Source organism: Copidosoma floridanum, unplaced genomic scaffold (genome assembly GCF_036245765.1).
Source record: "Copidosoma floridanum isolate Cflo_tuat_1 unplaced genomic scaffold, Cflo_Japanese_pri ptg000029l, whole genome shotgun sequence".
Lineage (NCBI taxonomy): Eukaryota > Metazoa > Arthropoda > Insecta > Hymenoptera > Encyrtidae > Copidosoma > Copidosoma floridanum.
In genome coordinates this window covers 279,158-296,181 of record NW_028321906.1, presented here as the reverse complement: position 1 = coordinate 296,181, position 17,024 = coordinate 279,158, and the positions used below count along the sequence as shown (strand labels likewise).

The 17,024-nt window shown below is 37.1% G+C and overlaps 1 protein-coding gene and 1 pseudogene across 1 annotated transcript in view; both read right to left on the bottom strand.

The window, feature by feature from the left end:
- Positions 1 to 17,024, bottom strand: part of LOC106637211 (lachesin) — a 472,386-nt gene that overhangs the window by 431,057 nt on the left and 24,305 nt on the right. The window lies entirely within an intron of this gene.
- On the bottom strand, positions 6,583 to 7,527 carry LOC149373655 (uncharacterized; annotated as a pseudogene).

Below are 17,024 nucleotides of genomic sequence, written 5' to 3'. Positions count from 1 at the left end.
CTTTGCTCTGCTGACCTCTCATCACGATGGTTGAAAGAAAAATGATGTTAGCAGAGCTATGCATGAGCTTTTATAGCTTTATATGAGTTTCTTAACGTCTCCACTCATTAGACTGTATTGAACAATACGATCGTGTAGAATTAGGCAGCAGGCTGATGTATTGTGAAAATTAGCGTGAGATTCAAATTCCAAACGCACATCTACTGGAGAATTTTTCAGTGAGTCATTTTGCTTGGAGCAATCAATCACAATTAAAGGCGCGATGTTCAGAAAATCATATCTGTTTAACAAAGGTGTGGGGGATTTACCATAATATGAATTCTTAAAATAAGCATACATGTCATACAACAGTGCATACTGATTGTTTGTCATGTCGAGATTGAGATCACCATAGTAATAATATTGTGAATTTAAATAGAGTGTCACATTTCTTATGTTACAGTGATCAAACTTGCTAGCACTAGCAGCTCTCTGATTCTTTCGGTTTGTTTGAAAAGCCAGTACAACATAACGTGGCTTTTCCAACTGATTGGACGTCTTGACTGTCCAGATATGCTTAGATGTGGTGGGCAAGAGTGGATATTCATAGAGCTCCCAAGTGCGGAAGCTCATGGATATCAATTTGTCTTTTTGCAAATAACTAAGCAGATGAATTTTATGAGAATCTGACATCACTACATAGGGCAGAAGCCATTCAAGCTTCAATATTACTATTTGAAATTCTTCCCAAGTCGGTTGTTCATTAGAATTTGCAGCAGGAATAGCACCTTGAACAACTGCATTTAAATCATTTCTCGATCTCGTTAGTATAAGTTTATGTTTTACATTAACAAATATCTTACGATAATCTTCAGCAAAACCTAAAATCATGCTGAGGGGAATCAAGACATTAAAGCAGCTTTCCTCTATTAGACTTAAAGCGTGAGTTCCCTTTTAACCTGCATTCTGACTTAATACGTCTTGATCTGGACTGAGTGTTAACCAATTTTTCATGATGGTTGTTAGACCCACATTTTTACACTTATCTATCTCAATAGCGTTCATATCATACCTAATTTCTTCAAATAAGTGGCAGATGGCGTTATTCACCAGCTCAGTATTCGTAGTTGCTGTATTTTCGTCTGCTTTCACTAATTGTCCATGAATGTGTAACGAGCTACGAGATGGTAGTAGACATAGGTCCTGATGTTGAATTGATATATGGATTTCATCACTGTTGCCATAAGTTGCGGAGGCGTATGGCTGATGAGCATGAATCTTATAGTGTGCTATAAATTTATCAAAGGTGACAGGAGACTAAATGCTTAGAATTTCTTCTATTTTTTACGCAACAACACAAGAATTAGTTAGTTTCCACCACGGCCATTTATTTTTAATCCTAAACTTTTCAGAAACTGAATGTTTTGACATGTCAGTTGTCTTTGATGTGTTGACTATTTGACTGTTCGTTATCGACTGACTGCTAGAGCACATGTTAAACTACTTATAAAGCTTTTAGTGTTGTATATGATCCTCATTATGATGAAGGTTTTATATGTAACCTAACGGTTATGACTTCTCCACGAAATTTTACTAAATTACCATTCTGATCGACAGTGCGCAGTTATATTTAGTCGATGAAGCGTCCAACAATTCGTAAATAGATAATTTGTGATGGTACTTCGATGATTTTATAATCTGGTGGTACATCTGGAAAAAATTCGTAAACAGTATGAACTTTTTCTCCATTTATATAGGCTCCAGTAGTAATATTACACTCAACTCTCAGTGCGTTAACTTTGAGAATAGCTACAGGTAAATCTGAACTGTGGGTAGTGCTATCTTCAAGAACACGTTCAGTGAAACCCAAGAGATGAGCTATAGAATCTTTTAGTCTAAAATCAATTGTATGAGTACAAGTAATTTCGCTAGGGAGTATATTATTGTTGGGTTTGATATCAATATCTATATCGTTAGGCTGTAATGCGTCAACTAAAAATGACTCAATATCTCGAATTTCATAGCTGCCTGTTGGAAAAACGACTACTTGATCAGCCATGTAAAATTTATTACTACCAACATCAATATTTGGAATCGAATTGAATTTTAGGAGTTCTACTAAGCCAAGAACGTAGTTATATTTCGATGATAAGTCGATAGGTGGAAAATATTGTGCTTCCGTACAGAAGAAGTTCCAGACAAACTTAGTGTCAATGTTTCTTCCATGACTTCTCAAAAGCGAATGAATGATTTTGCGCTATGACATTACCTTATATACTTTTTGAGAGAGAAGTTTTAAGCATAATTGACCACAATTGTGAGAATCATAATCTTGATATTTTACGTGGTTATACTTGATATTGCCAACTCCCAAGTATAGCATTAAATCGATGGGTGGTTGTAGATCACTAAAACTGTCAAAATAGACAACATCATTACCGCGTTTTTTGATACGCCACCCAGTGTGTTCCAGGACCATCTTTATCATCAAGATTAACTATAGCAGTTTTGCGATAACAAGGTTCATCAAGAGGTAAGTCATTTCGCATAAATACTCCCCGGAAATTAGGGATTTTTATTTTTATAGCATATTTCAATAAATCAACATTCGTCAGAGCTCTAGCGGGTAGTTTTGCTTCAAGCTTTTTTTTTAAACCTTTTCCAGCATATGACTTCAAGTACACACCTAATCCAGTTTTATATGGTTGAAGTCGACCTTTCCCAAGTGCAATGGCCTCCATAGTTTATTGTGTCTTCGGCTTTCTTGCAGTTGCTGTTAAGTAGCCTTACTTGCACTTATACTTTTTAATATTCCAGCTACACCATTAGCTAGTGCACTGGTTGAACTTAAACCAGCAAATAAGGGTATTAGAGGTAGAGCACCACCAGTTCGAGCAGGGAGAGGTAAGACACGTGGTATTTTTACACTTTTCTTACCACCTGCTTTCTTAACTGCACAACGTGCCCTCTTCAAAGCTGAAGTAATAACCTTGTGTGCATGTTTGCTATTTATTTTCCGTGATGCAGCCTTAATAACTGTACTCAAAGCAGTTCTCTTACTTTTTACACCCATGCCTAATTTACTTTTAAGCTTCATAGTATTCGCAATAGCTAGAGCAGCTGCTTTTTCCCCAGTACTCGAATCTTTGGCCTTGACTCTTTGTCAAGCTTTTTTATTATACTCTATCTGCTGAATTTCTAGCCTTGATGTTTTCTCGATTCTGAGAATAGGCTATATCGTGTTCCTTGCACGCTGCGTCTAGTGGATTTATTCCCTGATCACCTCTAGCCAGACGTTCGACAAGTTTAGTGCCAGGACCGCAGTACTGGTAGCCTGGAATGTGTGATTCTACAGGTAAAGTATTTATAACCCTATTCAAAAGACCGCGTCCTCTTGCGCGATGAATGATCATCACTCTTCAGTGGTTGAATCACGACTGAGCACCTTCGTCTAAAAGCATTGTATTTATAGGGTATAAAAGCATTGCGCATTCAATTATCACATAAGTTGTTATCTAGCCATCATACCGTACAAACATGCAGTTCAAAAAGCAAACTATAAAATTTCAAGTTCTAAACTTTGATGCTGTTGTGAAAGAGGAAAAGCGTTCGAATCGACATGGTGAATTACTAGTCACCCAGTGACCCAGACAATATTCGAGCCGTATTCTGTGGTCCATCCAATTGTGGTAAGACAAACAGTTTACTAGCACTAATAGTAGACCCCAATGGATTAAGGTTTGAAAACGTCTATTTGTACTCAAAGTCGCTTAATCAGCCAAAGTATAAGTTTTTAAAAGAGCTGCTGGAGAGTGAAGACTACTATATGGGAAGACACAAAAATGTAGACTGTTTCTATTCATGCCAGTCATACGCACAAGTACCAAAACCCCTTGTGAGAGACAATGTTAATCTTTTAGCTCTATTTCGTCAAGATAAGCTGAATTTGAAACATGTGTATGACGATCATATAAACTCTGACATGTCGTATATCCAGTTTGAAGATCTCTGCACAAACTTTTGGAATGATGATAAATATGGTTTCGTTGTCATCGATACGGATGAAAAAATGAACAGTGGTCGATATCACAAAGGTTTTAACAATTTTGATATAAATATAGGTTGCACATAGTGTAACACATTCAGTCTACTCTGAGACGTTGAAGCATCAACATGTACAAGGGAGAAAAAGCTGGTGAAGGCCAGAGAAGCCATCAAAAAGTAATATCAATTATTGAAATTTGGAAAAGATAAGGTTGAAAAAGTTCTCAATATGACCTTTAAACCTATTACTAATCCTCTTCGGGAAATTATCACTAAAACGAGGACAAAAAAAATGATTCTGTAATTCCTAATGAGCCACTATCCATCAAACAAATGAAAAAAGAGAAATACAGCGACGATGATATGATGTTTGAGTCTGCTGTTAGTCAAAGCGATGATGATGATGAAATGAATGTTACCATTCAACCTCTTGACAATGTGCGTATACAAATACTTGATGAAAATAAAAGAGATTTATTAGATTTGGTTTATGGAGTGCGAAAACAAGGTGGATCATACAAGCTTGGTAATTCATCGATAAACTTTGAAAATAATCAAATTCAGATGGGTGAGTTGAGCTTTCCAATGAGTAATGGGTTAATGGAGCTACTGGTGAAAAAACATCCTGATAGATCTCGCATGATCGAAGATGATTTGGAGAAATATCACTTGCTTTTGAATTCTTCAAGTGCCCACAGAAGGGACTACAACAATAATAGACCTATCAGAACGCACAATAGTAACAAATTTAATGAAATCATAGCTCCAATTTTTGATCTCATTGTTAGCAAAAAAGGTGGATCATTGTCACCTCATTAAAAAATTGCTAAAATAATGCAGCAAGTAGATTATGTGCACTGGAACGATCCAAATAAGCTAGTCAACCGCCTTCGATTACTCATAGCAGAAAGATCTGCAGGAAATCATAGCCATGACAATGAGATAATAGCGATTATTGAAGAGTTGCGTGAAGCTGGGTATATATACTGAAGCTGGCGAGCATTCACGTTAGTAGTAAAATGAGTATCGACGTGTTTGGACGTAAGAGTGAAGACGATAGTCGAGGTCCTCCTGGTCCTCCAGGTGTTGGCTATAAACTCACTACAGATGCATAATATGACGTTGAACATAAAAGACTGTGCAATGTTGCAGCAGCTATCCAACAAAATGATGCAGTGAATCTCAACACTTTTCAGAAAGAAATAAAATTGATGAGGGATGAGCAAGGTCAAAAGCTAAGCAATTACAGTGATGTGTGTACTAAAAAAGTTGCAAACTTGGAGCGGGAAATAAATACGATCAAAGAGGTGTTATCTCAGATCCCTTCTCCGGAAGAAAAAAAACCGGATATAAAACTAATGATTTGAGTCTCATTCGCTTATTAGTCGTCAATGAGGATGGATCGTAAGAAGGAAGTTGTTGTGGAAGAGCTCCACAAGCCGGCTCGTCATAACTATCCACGACGAAAGTATGATATCCGAGGTTTGGATTAAACATGGCAGGCCGATCTTGTAGAAATGATACCCTATGCTCGTGAAAATAAAGGTCATAGGTACATGCTAACTGTAATAGATGTATTTTCAAAGTATGTATGGGCTGTACCTGCAAAGAAAAAAACTGCTGAAGATGTTACAACAGCAATGAAGTTTGTATTACGAGATGGTCGAGTACCAAAAAATCTGCATACCAACAGGGGTAAAGAATTTTATAATAAAAGTTTTCAAGACCTCATGCGACAATATAACATCAATCTCTATTTGACATATAGTAATCTCAAAGCATCAATATATGAGCGATTCAATCGCACTTTGAAAAACAAAATGTGGACAAAATTTAGTCTTCATGGAAATTATAAATGGCTTGATATCTTACCAGAACTAATTGCAGCTTACAACGCTCGCAAGCATCGAACAATTGGTATGAAGCCTGCCGATGTAACAGCCGACAATCAAGCTCAAGTTTTACAAAAATTCATGGTTAATGATGAAATGATAAAAAGGGAAAAATTCAACGTCAATGATAAAGTACGTATGAGTAATGCTAAAAATGCCTTTGAAAAAGGCTACACGCCAAACTGGTTAACCGAAATATTTACAGCTTATAAAGTATTGAAGACCAATCCAGTTACCTATTATTTAAAAAATTATGAGGATCAGCTGGTCTCTGGTGGCTTTTACGAACAAGAGCTTCTAAAATCTAAATATCTGGATATATATCTGGTGGAAAAAGTTATGAAGAAACGTGGTAATATGGTTAATGTTAAATGGCTGGGATTCGATAAGTCACATAACAGTTGGATTGACAAGTCAGATATTTAAGAAAGAAAGAGAGAGAGTGGAGGGGGCCCCGTCCAGCGCCCCATCCTGTAATGAACAGCCTTTCATGCATTTCCACCTCCAATAAATTTTCTCTTTTATTTATTTACAAACTTACAAATGGAAACTTATTATCACCATGATATACAATAAATAAAGCATATTTTTGAACTTTTTCTCTCAACTCATTGTACAAATCATCATTGGCTTCTATTGCTTTTGAAACACGATCTGGAATAAAGACTTAAAATTCATCATCTATGATGATGACTACTCTGCATCCAAAGCGGGTATTGACATTCTTAAGCTCGGTCACCATGTATTTCCGCTCCTTCTCCAGCTGCGACAACCTCATGGTGGGGAGGTAGCTATTGTTGGCGATACGGTTCAATGTAGCAAAATCCATTTCACTGAAACAGAAAAATAAATATTAGTATACAGCATATAAGGCTAAAAATTGTAATTTACCTCAAAGAATTCTTGCTTTCTTGCTTCGAGGTGTATACTTCCAGGGAGTGAGTAAGCTCTCTAGCTCGTCAAGCGACAGAATGAGCTCTGCTGGAGGATACAGCTCCATTTGTAGCTCTTCTCCCTCCTCCATTTTTTCCCCCTTTACTTCTTTCCCCACCTCATCATCTAGATGGACTAGCATATCCAGTAGCTGAAGATCTTCATCGTCCAGAGTGATGTAGCTCCATGGTAGCGTATCTGTGCTGTCCGGGAGTAACTGACGTTTGTCATCTTGTGGACTGAGAGCTATTTTTCACTGTTGCTCTGTATGGACGTTGTGCAGCCTGGAGCGGACATTGTTTTGCTCTCACATGACTGTGTACTTATTGAAGAGACAGTTCCAGTAGTCTTCGAAGCCGATTTTGGTCTTCACTACAGCTGTTTTGACACCCTTTGCCTTCTTAATCAGCTTCTCGTTTTGCACGTGAATGCAATACATCTTACTACGCAGCCCAATGAATTCCGTCATAATGTTGCCACAACACTCATCCTTCATCAACCCAATGACTTTCCTATTCACGAGAGGCAGATCAAATTGATTATTCGATGGATAGTCTGATGTGTTAAATTTATCTATGTCTTGCTTCATAACTTCGTAAAAATTTTGACCAGAAATTTTATATATCAAGCTGTCGGTGTCGGTGTATAGCAACTTGCATTCATCGAAACGTTTCTTCATGTATAAATAACGAAAATCATATATGAAAGTCTTCGATATATCGAGTACACTCAGACCAACATATATTGGTTTTCTCACGCTGATTTCTGTACGAGCAAGCTGTATAGCCACAAGATTTTCCGCAAAAATGGACCGACTATGGAAGTTTGGTCGGGCTATAAGTGTTTCTGCGCTGTATTGTCCTTCCCACTTGTTGACGAGTTTAACATCTACTCGCTTTCGCTCGTTCTCCATGGTCTCACTATATACAGCGTTGATAATGAGTTTGAAAAAGAGCTTTTCAAACTCATTTTTACTCTGCTTTCTCTTCTCCGTGTTGAGATCAACGTATGGTTTGAGCCATGGACTTTCTCTAAAACGCAAGACTCTATGAACTTTCTTGAGCACTAGTCCATGTGCAAGAGCCTGCTTCAATGCCTTATGGTGTATGACATATCGCTCTTTATCATATAAAGTCGTCATGAGCTTTTGCTGCTTGGAGCGAGGTGTGTACCACATATGTTGCGGACAGAGAGGTAAATCCTTGTGTTCATCGTGGATAGCTACTGGATATTCTAGATCTACTTCCAGTATGTGGCCATATCCATCATCATCTGGTATATCGAGGAAGTTTGACTCTGTGTCAACCCAGTAGAAATCTCCTTTTGGTAGTAGCTGCGTCATTGCCCATCCATACAAGTTGTTCGCATCAAAGTACATGAGGTATTTGTCTTCTTCCGCAGGATTATAATCCTCCATGTTCTCATTGTTGGCTTTGGCGTTGCGGTAACAGCACTGGCTCACATCTCCTCTGATGCCTTTTTCCACAAACAAAAGCATGTCTATATCTGTGAGTAGCTCTAATTCGACATGGGTGAGCTTGAGCATGGCGTCTCACGTTAGACCGGACGTGGTGTAATAATGTGCAGGATCTAACTCATATGCTGCCAAGCATGTGGAGTGAAAATTCTCAAAGACATCTGCCAACTGCAAAACGTCGGTCTTCAAGTACAGATCAGAGTATTCTCCGAGCGTTTGAGTCTGAAATGTTCTCCATACATTCTGTGCATGCTCGTAATCTGCATCGAAAATTTCACTATCGTTCAACTTGCTGTGAAATGCAGCTTTAGAGGGAAGCTCTCTTTCTCTCAGCTTCTCCAAAAACTCACATAATCGTACGGGAATACACCCTTTCTCAGCAAAAGTTTTGTCTGCTCCTCACCATATACACGTTCGAATTCACTGCTGGTGATGTCACACTTATCCAGGTATGATGCCAATTTTTCCAAGGAGGAGGGCATGAATCGAAACGAATCGATGAATCAGAAATTAATGTCACTGCCCTTTATGTGCTTCGTGAATGAAATGTACTTCTCCTTGTTCTCAGCTATAAGATTGACACGTCCCTCGAAGTCTTCACTGGTGGCCAACTCTTTGATGATAAAGTGCGAGTCGTAGCCGGTGAGATTGTGGAATATCACTGGAATGAATCTTGAATTCTGATAATTGATGTTGCAACTTTCGTGTGCAGCACCTCTAAATTTTGCGGTCAGATGACAATGATCCCACACTTTCTTCTCATTTTTTCCAAATGAACCTCCCCAAATATTATAAACTTTAGCTTGTCTGAACTCATTCTCTTCTGTTTGAGTCAAGATCATTGGCTTTGGATTCTCATATAATTCTTGCACGTTACTTGCAATAGCCCTTAGTTCTCGAACGAACCACTCTGCTGGAGTCTCCTTATCATCTTCTCTTCGGTAACTCTAATTAACTGATTGGCTGTTGTCAAAGCTACATTTAACATAATAGCCTATACTATAGGCTTGATGCTTCTGATATGCGCGTACGTCATTCTCCACAGGCTCAAGTAAACACTCAATGTCCGCATAGATGGCGTAAGGGACTTTTTCAGCAGAATTAAAGTTACTGAACTTGATAATGTTGTTTCCTCGAATTGGTAGCTTTATTCGACACTTCTTCACATTAGCACAGTCAGTTTCATGGTTCTTGAGCTTATCTTCACTGTAGAAAAAATGTCAATATCTGTCACAAACCCAACATTTCCACTTTTTCTTAGAAATCTGATCTGCCACCAGCCTAGACAAATTTTAAATCCATACATAGTGGGTTTTTAGTTCTGGTATGTCTTTATCCTCTTCTTCTTCATTGGCTTAATCATTGTAAAAATTCTGTACGAGAAGCAGTTTTACATGATTGTCTTTTTTCGCAGTGGTAATGTGACATGGTGAAATCGAATGTTTATTACCATATTTTCTTAACATGTACACATTTACAGAAACAGGATTTTGTTTTTCACACTTGCTGACTTGCTTTAATGAAACTGGGAACTCTATTCTATTGAAGTTAGCTCATTCTCATATGGCTTATAATGATTCACTCTAAATAAATGACCAGTTGCTGGGTGTAGAGCAGATAGCACTGCCCACATGAAACACTTTTCATCACTATTTTGCACATTCACACAAGCTTCTTTCTTCCATACATCATCTGGCAACCAAACAAATAAATTTCCTTTCATCGGATTATACTTGCTGATATTTACAGTCAAACTTATTATCTGCTGTAGAGTCCAACCAGAATCTCTCTCTTCAAATTCTTCCATTTGATGCATTATGGGGTGTTTGAGGTTCAAATCAAACCAATCCTCATCTATGTTTGTTGATCTCAAGACTTCAACATTTTTGGTACTAAAATGCTTCTGATCGATAACTTTTACATCATTTTTCTGTATCCTGTATTCTGCTGCAAGCTCAAAATTAATCTTTATAGCAATATGTTGTTCTAGAGCACTTGTAATTTTCGACACAATAACAGCTTGGGCATCATCTAAGAAGGAAGCAATGTTTATATGTCCACGATTGATTATCACACCTGTAGCTATGCGATTCTTGAACGCTGATGGTAAATCTTTCCACTGCACACTGGGACTATCTACACTGTTCGATGCACTAGAATCATCTGCGCTGTCACTGTTTTGCCTATCAACATTGTTTGGTGCACTAAGATCATCTGCACTGTTCTGCTCACTAGAATTACCTACACTGTTTTTGACACTATTTTGTTCACTACACTGCTGCTGCTCAGGAAGGTGCTGCTGTATTTCTCCTCCGGTTTTCTTCAGTAAACTGGTCAACTTGTCCTGAACGCAGAGCAAAGTAGCCCAGACGGATTGGCAGAATTGCATCTCCCCTCTCGATAACGACGTCAAAACACATTTTTCCAACGCTTCAAGCGCTTGATTGGTCAACTCCAACCATCTTTGTAAATCCTCATCATCTGCGTCAGCAATCTGTCTCAGGGCATTTTGCAGCAAATCTGCAGTGTACTTAAAGTACTGAACGTTCATGATATCTACGGATGAAACGGAATATTATAAGAGAGAGGAAGATACTAGCGGTGGGAGGAAGCCTCCATCCACCAAACTCCCTAAAAAATGAATTTCATAAAAAAAAATCTCCTTACCTTATGATGAATACTGAGCTCTAGAAAGAATAAATTTAGCTCTATCTATAGCTCTGACTCCCGCTTTACTACTTAAAAGGACAAAGTACAATGATGATTGTTAGACAGTGCTAATAGCTCTGCTCACATTGACCTCTTTGTACAGACTGAGCCTCTCTGTTTTCTTCCGACTTTTTTTATACTTACTACTCATCCCCACTCCTTAAAATGTTAGTGGGGGTGTGATATAAGCAGCCTTGACTAAACTTCTGAGTTACACTATATAGTGGGGGTAAAAATTGATGAAGAGTAGGGGTAAGATGGATGAAAAGAGAGGGTGTGAGGAGTGGGGGTGAAATGGATGAAGAGCGGGGGTGTATAGAGTGGGGGTAGAACTGTGTGAAGAGTAGGGCTGGTAGGAGTGGGAGGTAAACATTGATGGAGAGTGAGGGTAGAAATGTATGAAGAGTAAGGGGTAAAAATTGATAGAGAGTGAGGGTGTAAGGAGTGGGGGTAAAAATTGAATTAGAGTGGGGGTAAAAATGAATGAAGGGTGAGATGTGAGGAGTGGAGGGAAATGTATTAAGCGTGGGGGTGCGAGGATTGGGGGTAGAAATGTATGAAGAGTGAGGTGTTAAAATTGATGGAGTGGGGGTAAAAATTGATGAAGAGTGGGGGTAAAAATGTATGATGAAGAGTGAGGATAAAGTGAATAAAAGAAGCTGGTTAGAGCTAGAGGGCTCAGTTATCAATGACCTGGTCAAGAGATCAGACCTCCTTGATCATGGACTACGTTGTTGATGTTCAGGGCTTTAGAAGATCCTCTAACATTTTTATTCCAAAAAAACTTGTTATTTTACCTTTGAAGAAAAGTGTTCAACCAGCAGCTTTCCATTTTTCTGCTCCATGTAAATGGACTTAACTCTTACATGAGGAATGTATGGTTAATGCTTGGCTTGAGGAAAGCTTCCATGGTATACCCTGAGATTCGGAAAGCACATCTTACTCTAGAGTGATTTTTGTAATTCAATATTTCTAATGCCAACATCAATTATATTAAAGGATTGGAGAAAAAGAACTGGTTAAAAGAAATACTGTCAGAGAAGTAAGGACTTTAAGCAATAATATACAATATTTCGTTTAATATTAACTCTACTATGTTTCAGACATATCTGTAATGCTGAAGATTTGGGTTGTCCTAGTCATTAGGATATGAAATGATTTTCTTTCTAATATAAAAATAACCGTAAAATATTCTAAAAGAATTCATATAATCATTAAAAAAGAATTATTTCAGTATGACTTAATAATCTTATGTGATACTATAAAACTAAAGCAAACTTAATATAAAGTAGAATAAAATATTAAATCTCAGAGATAGTTAGTACAAAATACCTATAGAGACATAAACTGTATATCAAGTATCTGATCAACGCTGGTCAATTGGATAATATACTTGCCTCTTAAACAGACGAATACAAATATATGAATAAGCATGAAAAAGTATAGGATGTACATTTTTTGTATAAAGTTTACTATCAAACTTATGAATTATTCAATAATCAAGTGTCTCAAACTCCACAATATTATCCTTATGGTGATCTCAATCTCAATATGACGAACAATCAGTATGCACTGTTGTATAACATGTATGCTTATTTTCAGAATTTATATTACAGTAAATTCCCTGCAGCTTTGTTAAACAGGTTTGATGTTCTAAACGTCGCGCCTTTAATTGTGATTGATAATTATAAGTTTCCATACTAAGAAGCTCTATGTATATCCACTCTTGCCCACCACATCTAAACATATCTGGACAGTCAAGACGTCCAATCAGTTGGAAAAGCCACGTTATGTTGTACTGGCTTTTCAAACAAACCGAAAGAATCAGAGAGCTGCTAGTGCTAGCAAGTTTGATCACTGTAACATAAAAAATGTGACACTCTATTTAAATTCACAATATTATTCCTATGGTGATCTCAATCTCAACATGACAAACAATCAGTATGCACTGTTGTATGACATGTATGCTTATTTTAAGAATTCATATTATGGTAAATCCCCCACACCTTTGTTAAACAGATATGATTTTCTGAACATCGCGCCTTTAATTGTGATTGATTGCTCCAAGCAAAATGACTCACTGAAAAATTCTCCAGTAGATGTGCGTTTGGAATTTGAATCTCACGCTAATTTTCACAATACATCAGCCTGCTGCCTAATTCTACACGATCGTATTGTTCAATACAGTCCAATGAGTGGAGACGTTAAGAAACTCATATAAAGCTATAAAAGCTCATGCATAGCTCTGCTAACATCATTTTTCTTTCAACCATCGTGATGAGAGGTCAGCAGAGCAAAGAATAAGATAATAAACGACGACAAGAAGAATGGGCATAACTTGAGAAGAGACACGCAGAGAAATGGACCGAAAAAATATCAAAGGAGAAAAGTAAAGTGTGAATTATTTAAAAAAAATTTATTTTTCAAAAGACATTTATCCACATGTCGCATAAGCCAACTGAAAGCAAATTCACAAATTCAAAGATGACGATGAAAAAAAATCTTGGTTAAAGAATTTAACAGAAAAGTTTTTAACTAATAAATCATCAGTTCCTCAACGTGAAGGTTATAAACGATTGTGATTCATGGACTACATATAATGATGGTGGTGGGGGTAAAGCTATAAAGGCTGTTGCAGGATTCTGCTATCATCATTTATTTATTAACCGTCATGGGGGAAGGTCAGAGCACAGAGAAGAAAGAATACGATAGAAAATACAAAGAGTGTGAAAAGTTCATTGACACGTATGTAAAGTGGACTGAACAGAGGAAAAAAGAATCAGAAAAAAGTAATAAGAAATAAAGATTGGGGAGGAAAGTTTTCAAAAATATGATAGTGAGAAAGTTATAAGCAATCAATGGATTACATAGTTGATATGCAAGGCTTTAAACAGCCTGTCGATAAATAAGTTCTCAAGGAATTAGCTATACTTCCACTCCATTCTGACGGTGAACCTAAAGTGTTTCTCTTCAAAGAGCCATTTTCATGGCAACGACTCTCAGACAAATATAGAAGAGAAAATTTATGGTTGGAACGCTGTTTTCATGGTATACCTTGGGAGTCGGGAAATTTCCCGTACAATACTATAAGAACAATTCTTCGAGAACACCTACAAATTGCAAGAAAAGTGCATGTATTTGGCTCATTGAGAAAACAATGGTTGGAGAGATTCAAATTCAAGGTTCATGATATTACAGATTTGGGCTATCCTACGATTGATTAAATAAAACTAGCTACTGTCTGCCCTCATCATAATGGGGCGTACAAGGCAAACTGTGCACATCATAACGTTAGATTGTACAAAAAGTTTCTCCTACATTTGCCTGAGTCCATGGAATGGATGTAACCATTGCTTTTTAATCAATCTATTTATGACGAGATTTTTTGAATGGACGAACAAAAATATTTGGCTACGCTTCTTTTGGAGAGGTAAGATTCGATGGTTGTACCTCACAGATAAGAGCGTTTGATTGATTGGGGCTCTTATCAAGTTTCCCACAAAATAAACATTACAATAAAGTAAAACTTCTTTAAATAAACTCATGAGTGTCAACAGTGTAAGAGGCATGTTCAAGTTATTTTTAAGTCACTTTTTAGTTATCTTAAAAGTCATCTTTAAGTTATTTTCAAATCAACTTTAAGGCAATGTCAGATGATTCTAAATTCATCTTCGAGTTATCTTCAAGACATCTAAACTTTATGCCGATAAGACAGTGCGGTACCAAACATATCTGTATTAGTATAGTAAGTATCTAACCATCCGATGGCACAGTCGGTAGCGTACCTGACTATCACCCTGTTAGTAAGGTTCAAATCCGAGTGAGGGGAAAATTTTTTATTTCGAAATAAAAATAAAAATAAATTTTAAATCTTAAAGAAATTTTAAAAATTACATTTCGAAACGCGCGCTCATTTAAATACAGTTGGTACAGCAGAGCACTATCAGGCTGCAATCCGGTAGCCCGACTACTCGCATGCTATAGATCGATAGATCTCAAGCTAGGCCAACGTGTGGTGGCCTGTATGGGTGGGGTGCCCTAGTCCCTGCTCCGTTATCTTGGAGCTGGGCCACCTCGGAGCTAGGCCACCATGGGTGTAGTGGCTTAGTACCTGTATGGGTAGGGTGGCCCACTCCCTGTACAGGGACTGGGTCTTAGATAATCGGATTATATGAAAGCAGCGATCAGACCTCTGTATGAGTATGAGGCCATGAGTGGCTCCGAAGCGTGGCCTAGGCTGGGCTCGGAGCATGGCCAGGGGGGAGGTGGCCCCGTACCTGCCTAGCTACGAGGATATGGTTAGCCTCGGAGTGAGGCCAGGGGGGGGTCACACCTTACCTGTATGGGTGGGGCGGCCCCGGTTCTGTACAGGGACTTGGCCTGGCCCCGTACCTGCCTTGTTTACCTACTCAAATTATTGCTTTGTTTATGGTAATAAAATGGTACATTACGTCACTGGGGCACAAAGTACAAACATAAGCGCCTGAAGGGTGCTATTGTTGTAGGTTGGTGCCCAAGTCGCGTATAAAGTTTTTTTTACCGAGTGAATCACCCAAAGTGATTTCAAGGGCGCAAAGCGGCAGTTACACCTTGGGCCCATGGTAAGAAAATTAATTTAAAATTCATTAAAAATTTATAGAAAAACTTTTTTTCATACAGTATCATAAGAAAATCGAAAAACTATTTTTAAGTAGTGTATTCCTCGAAACAAAATTTAAGAGGCAAATGAGTTCTCATCAACATTTAATAACACAGAATATAAATATAAAATTATTGTATAGTGTGGAAGGAAACTTTGTGGATCTGATGCCTCAAGGATATAAAAAAATAAGCACATAAAGGAGAGTATTCTTAAAAAACATTTTTTATTTTAATTTTGGATGTATTTTTTCATAAAAACAAACTGTTGCATAAATATTTTTTTCTATTAAATTACAAAAAAAAAACATACTTGGATTTTCAATCGGATATTCGTATTTCGTTAATTCACTACGTCTATGTGTCTGTATACACGTTACATCGATGTACTTCATAGTAGATAAATATTTTTATTAAGTTAAGTAACCCTTCAGATAACTTGTATTTGTTCTTTAGTATGTATTATTTTTACTTACTGTTACCTACATAGTGTTATTTCACATTGCATTAAATTAGATTACACAACGTTGTGTTCCACGACTAAAAAAAAATTTTTTAAAGTAACGTATTTCTTCTCTTCTACAATACAAAAGGATGTCATTCGACGTCTCCACCGGCTTTACCTCTCTCGCAATTGTGTAGCTGATACTTAACCATAATTTCGTTAGATATGTAATATTTGGAAGAATTATAGATGTATAATTAATTGAATACGAAAAGAATAGTTTTTTAAAATACACGTTTAATATTATGCTCACGATCACCGACTATTTATTGTTTATGGTAGGTACTTGGATATTTTTCAAATCGCCAAGCATACTAAAAAGGTTAAGTTTAGTAAGTCTGCATTCAAAAATTTTAAAATACATTATGCTTGATGTACTTATGTACTCTAACTTCATTATTTATAATTAAGTACTCACGTAAGTCGTTTAATCTGTCTTTCCATCCCTGTGGCATGAAAAATCCACGCGTACATAACTGCAAAAAAGGTTTGAATAAGCCAGTGGTCAGTGGAATCTTGGGTATCCCAGTAAGTAGTTACACTTCCATGACAGATAATATATGAATAGAAATACCTTCTCTGAAACGATATTTTAACTAACCCACTGCGATGTAGCGAAGGTGGTGCAGTTATTGTTTGAATGAGGGTATTCGGTAATGAGCTGTGATTTTATTAACTATTTTAATACTTAATAAAAGAACAATAACAAAAAATACGTATCGTAGATACCGCAATACAATGTCCTCATTCTCTGACATTAAATTCTTTTGTATCTATTTTATACATAGTGTGAAAATCAATACATTAATGTTAAAAAATATCAAAGTATAACAAATGTGGCAAAATT